The following is a 5,930-nucleotide window of genomic DNA, read 5'->3' as shown; positions in this document are numbered from 1 at the left end:
TTTTTATGAGCAAATTATCCGTAAGTTCCTCAATTATACACTGATTTTCAACTTAGTATCCCAACTTTGAAAACTTGACAAAAAGTACCTCAACTTTCATTTTGTGTCAAAATAGTACCTCCGTTAGTTTTTCTGTCAAATAAACCGTTATTTGCTGACGTGGCAAAAGTATTTTTGTCTTTTTTCCCACATTTAAAAGATAATAATATTTTTAAAAGAGCAAATTACAATTTAGTACCTTAACTATACACTGACTTTCAACTTAGTACCCCAACTTTGAAAACCTGACAAAAAAGTACCTCAACTTTCATTTTGTGTCAAAATAGTATCTCCGTTAGTTTTTTTGTCAAATGAACCGTTATCTGCTGACGTGGCAGAGGTATTTTTGTTTTTTTCCATACATTTAAAAGATAATATTATTTTAAAAAACTTTTTGATAAACAAATTTCTTAAAAAAATTAAAATAAAAAAATTTCTTAAAATAAAAACCTTTCCCCCTCCCCCTTCCCCAACCTTGCCCCATACAGCATCACCCCTCAGCCCCAGCCTCGTCCCCCTCCCTTCCCCTCCCCTACCCCAGCCAGCCCCCACACCAGCCCCTCTCCCTGCCCGACCCACCCTCTCCCCCTACCCCAGTCCCATCGCACCCAACCCTATCGCACCCCCTTCCCCCAGCCAGCCCCTCTCCTTGCCCGACCCACCCTCTCCCTCCTACTCCAGCCCTCCCCCACCCATCCTCTCCCCTTCCCGCCCCCACCCATCCCCTCCCCTCCCCTCCCCTCCCCTCCCCTCCCCTACCCATCCTCCCACCACTCCCTGCCTAACCCACCCTCTGCCCCCCACCCCAGCCCTCACCCATCCTCCCACCTCTCCCTGCCCAACCCACCCTCTCACCCCACCCCAGCCCCCACCCATCCTCCCACCTCTCCCTGCTCGACCCACCCTCAGTCCCGTCGCACCCCTCCCCCCAACCCCCAGCCCCTCCCCGACCCACCCCAACTCCAACCCAGCCCCTTCATCCCCCCTTACCCAACCCCGACCCTCCTTACCCATCCCCCAAAATTTTTTTAATTTTAAAAGTTTTAACTTTTTAAGATTTTTTTTTTATTCAAAAGTTTTTAAAAATATTATTATCTTTTAAATGTGAGGAAAAAGACGAAAATATCACTGTCACGTCAACAGATAACGGTTCATTTGACAGAAAAACTAATGGAGATACTATTTTGACACAAAATGAAAGTTGAGTTATTTTTTTGTCAAGTTTTCAAAGTTGGGGTACTAAGTTGAAAGTTAGTGTATAACTAAGGTACTAAATTGTAATTTGCTCTTTTAAAAATATTATTATCTTTTAAATGAGGGAAAAAAGATGAAAATACCCCTGCCACGTTAGCAGATAACAGTTTATTTGACAGAAAAACTAATTGAGGTATTATTTTGACACAAAATAAAAGTTAAGATACTTTTTGTCAAGTTTTCAAAGTTGGGGTACTAAGTTGAAAATTAGTGTATAATTGAAGTATTTACAGATAATTTGCTCTTTTTTTATTTTCTTGCAGCCTTCGATCAAGGAGGGAAGGAGAGAGAGAGAGAGAGAGAGAGAGAGAGAGAGAGAGAGAGAGAGAGAGAGAAAAATTATAGTACAAAAATTTGAGTTTTTATATAAGGGGCGTTATGGACATTTCACATTAAAAAGAGCTATTAAAGTAAATTTTGGGCCTAAGGGGCTAAGGGGTCAAAAAGCTTAACAGTGATTAAATTGGACTATTTAATTAAATTATCCTAACACTTTTAGCATTTCTTGATATTATGAGTTGTTATTTATTAATTTTTTTGTAGATTTTTTTGAAAATATATAAATATTGGGGTCACGCATTGTAAGTTTTTTTTTTTTTTTATTAATGAAATATCTTTTAAATATTGGGGTCACGCATTGTAAATATTTTTTTTGTAAGTTTTCATCAAATTATTTGTTTTTCATTTAAATTAAAAAGAAAAAGAAAAAAATCTGTTCATGGACTTCTTTCATTATCTAAACAGGAAACTTTTCAGGATTTGAACTTGTAACCATTCCTTCACTAGTTAGTTACCTGGAATGGTCCACTTTGGATGGCTCCAAAAATGCACTTGAAATTGTTGTATGACCAACATTAAAAGCTATCCAAATGTCCAAAAATATCTCCTCTGTTCATCCTGTTATGTGTAGCAACTTGTCTCTCCATATGTTCATACCATTACTAAATTAGGGCCCCAGTGTTAAGGACTTTTCTTTTCCAAATGGTAGGACCCAGTTCCTTCAGCACCACATATTTTTTCTGTATCCTTGTGTGGAACTAAGGAAGCTGCACTTGTGTTGAACACCCTAGCCTCTCTCTCTCTCTCTCTCTCTCTCTCTCTCTCGATCTCTCTCTCTCTCTCTTTCTCTCTCTCTCACCATGGTTGCAGCTGGAAGAGTTCCTGTTGTTGTAGGACGATTATGCATAGTCGTCCTTGTAGTTGTTGTCTTATGCTGTGGAACTTGCAATGCTAAGGATCATCATCAGTGTGAAGCTTCTTCCTGTGGCAACATCCGTAACATAAGTTACCCTTTCCAACTAAAACAGGATCCAGTCAACTGCGGTGACCCGAAATATGAACTGTCTTGTGAGAACAACCGCACAGTACTACACTTGTTTTCTGGAATTTTCTACGTACAGTCAATCAATTATGATAACTGCACAATCCGAGTTGCGGATGCCAATCTTCAAAAGGGTAACTGCTCTTCAATCCCCCGTTATTCGCTGGCAAACTATAACTTCAGTTTTTAGGATGATCCTTATCAAAGGAGGAAATATCATAACAGGACGTTTCATTCCTTTGAATATGACTTTGAATTGTCAAAGCCTGTAATTTTCATCAGCTGTACTCAAGCGCCAGTGAATTCGCCCCTCTATGTGGATACTGCTCCTTGCATTAATGATGCTATGAGTAGTTCAACTTCTGTTTCATCCCATTCCAGTGGCCATTCTTTCGTTATGATTGGCCCTTTAATTGTCTCGGAATTGAGGGATTCGTGCCGTATAGAGCTTATGGTTTTGATCACATCGCGCCCCGGTACGAAGAATATGAACCTTTCCTACATAGACATCCATAATGAGCTGTTCTATGGGTTTGAACTTTCATGGTTGCATTGGTCAAAAAAAAAAGAACTTTCATGGTTGCAGAGCTACGAGAGTTATGGAAGATGGTGCTACATCGATGATGAAACCAACAAATCAATTTGTGGTGGTAGCGTTACTCTCTCTCCCTCTTTACATTTATTTGATCGAATTCAGACATGTCAAGATGAGTTGATATTAATTATTATGTCTTTCATCATGCAGAAGAAGGTTCTCGTCATTTCTGGTATCTAATACGTGAGGACTCCCTTATCTTATAATTTTCATTTTATTTAGTTACTCGTACGGCTCTCGATTGTGTGAGGATCGTTTTCTTTTGTTTTTTCAGTGATCCAATATTTCTGCCCAAAATATCTAAATCAACTTTTTTTAACTCTCTGTATTTTGTGTTTTTTTTTTTTTTCGTTTCTTGCAGTTTACCTTCACACAACAGGTGAGTTTTTCTTTTTTTTCTTATTATTTTTTTCTTCGCCTGTGACCTTGGTTATATAGTTTGATGTGATAGAATAATATGGCTCTTTCCATGAGATAAAAATCACATACATGGTCTAATATAGAAAACACAGTTTCAAATAGCCGCATCAAAAAATAGTAAAATACAGTTGTCATAATTTTTTATTTTTTTTATTTCCTTTACAGTAATGGTGTGGGTTGCAATAAAACCTGTACTCGGGATTCCATGTGTGATTGTGCTTCTAATCAATAAATTGAAGAGGCGACACTTATCAATGTATGGCCTTATTGAAGAATTTTTACAAAGTCACAACAACCTCATGCCAATAAGGTACTCGTACTCACATATCAAGAAAATGACAAAAGGATTCAAGGAAAAATTGGGTGAAGGAGGTTATGGCTCTGTATATAGAGGAAAGCTTCGAAGCGGCCGCTTTGTAGCCATTAAGATGTTGGATAAGTCCAAAGCTAATGGGCAGGATTTTATCAATGAAGTTGCGACGATTGGTAGGATACATCATGTGAACGTGGTGCAACTAATTGGCTATTGTGCTGAGGGATCAAAGCGTGCTCTTGTATACGAGTTTATGTCAAATGGATCTCTTGATAAATACCTATTTCCTAAAGAAGGACCCACCTCCTTAAGTTGCAAGAAATCATTTGAAATTTCCCTAGGAGTGGCATGTGGTATTGACTATCTACATAAAGGATGTGACATGCAAATTTTGCATTTTGATATCAAGCCTCACAACATTCTTCTTGATGAGAATTTTGTTCCAAAAATTTCTGACTTTGGACTAGCAAGATTATGCCCAATAGATGATAGCAGTTTGACTTTGACTGCAGCAAGATGAACCATGGGATACATAGCTCCAGAATTGTTTTACAAAAATATTGGAGGTGTGTCATTCAGAGCCGACATCTATAGTTTTGGAATGTTGTTGATGGAAATTGCAGGCAAAAGAAAGAATTTGAATGCAGTTGCAGCCCATTCAAGCCAAATTTACTTTCCTTCATGGATTTATGACCAATTCAGTGAAGGAAATGAAATAGAAATGGAAGATGCCACAGAGGATGAAAATAAAATGACAAAGAAGATGCTTATAGTTGCGTTATGGTGCTTACAAATGAAGCCTAGTGACCGTCCTATTTCGATGCACAAAGTGGTAAAGATGCTTGAAGGAGAAATTGAATGCCTTCATATGCCTCCAAAGCCTTTCCTATATCCACAAGAGAATGCAGTGGCAGTTGATGAAGACAATTCAAAAACAACATGGTCATCAACATCAAATGATGATGTTGAAGAGTCGATTATTTTAATTGAAAAAGCAGGTGAAGAGATATGTACCACTAGTTAGTCTGTTATGTACAAGGGAAAGCTAACATTGCCACTCTGTGCGAGGAATTGTTCTTTCCTATTTGGTAGGACAAATATCAATATTTGTAATATTTAAGAGTAACTTTATTCTATGATTTCTATAGTACGTTTGAGAAGTGTTTATATAGTGCTATTATGCAATATGCATTAGTTACAAGACAATCCACACGTTGGGATTGAAACAATAATATGAACGTGAATTTGCTCACCCATAAAAGAAATGTGGATATGCATGCAGTACGATACTTTTGCCTTATGTTATGCAATGTCTTTTGCCATATTTAACTTCAGAATGTCATGTGGCACCAGATGTGCATAGATAATGGAGAAATTGATTTTTTTAATGATTGTAGGATAAAGTGTTTATTGGAGAATTAAATTTGGGAACTAAAGTCTCAAAAAATTTAATCTAAGGACAAACTGTCAATCATGTGATGTAGTACAATCAGCTAAAGGTTTACAAACGTAAACCTAAAAGAACAAGAAGCCTGGAATCCACCAGAAAATTGAGAGAAAACCTCAACAATTAGTTTGATAAGAATAATAATAGAATAATCCCGCTAGCAATTGTAAAAATTGCTTAAGTACGCTTAACGAAACCCTAGGGCGCAAACAACCATATAATTAAGGCCCACGGATAATTACAAACCCAAATAAAATATAAACGAAAATAAATAAAATGTCTAAAAGTTTAGAATGCAGTTTTGAGGCCCTAAACGATCTCGGATGGCCGAAAAAGTCCATACATCATGGCATAGCCATGAGTTTGACTCGTCTCGCGATTCCCTTCGAAACAATATGCATTAGTACCACTTTCAGAGCCAAACCCTCCGACTAGTAGAAATCATTTCCCCAATTTCTTGGGTTTGCAACGATCAAGCTGTTGCATAAACTTCTCCGCCATCCGTTCTGCATCAGTCTCCTTCCTGGAACACTTTCACCCG

At 37.9% G+C, this 5,930-nt stretch overlaps 1 pseudogene across 1 annotated transcript; it reads left to right on the top strand.

Moving 5' to 3' along the window:
• The first annotated feature begins 2,419 nt into the window (after positions 1-2,419).
• Positions 2,420-5,063, top strand: LOC147291622 (rust resistance kinase Lr10-like; annotated as a pseudogene). The gene is made up of 4 exons (XR_015121025.1): positions 2,420-3,264; positions 3,360-3,392; positions 3,571-3,588; positions 3,795-5,063. The product of XR_015121025.1 is annotated as a rust resistance kinase Lr10-like (transcript).
• Positions 5,064-5,930: the final 867 nt, after the last annotated feature.

This window comes from Dryas octopetala, chromosome 3 (genome assembly GCF_963921425.1).
Source record: "Dryas octopetala chromosome 3, drDryOcto1.1, whole genome shotgun sequence".
NCBI lineage: Eukaryota > Viridiplantae > Streptophyta > Magnoliopsida > Rosales > Rosaceae > Dryas > Dryas octopetala.
This window is presented reverse-complemented; position numbering and strand designations above follow the sequence as displayed.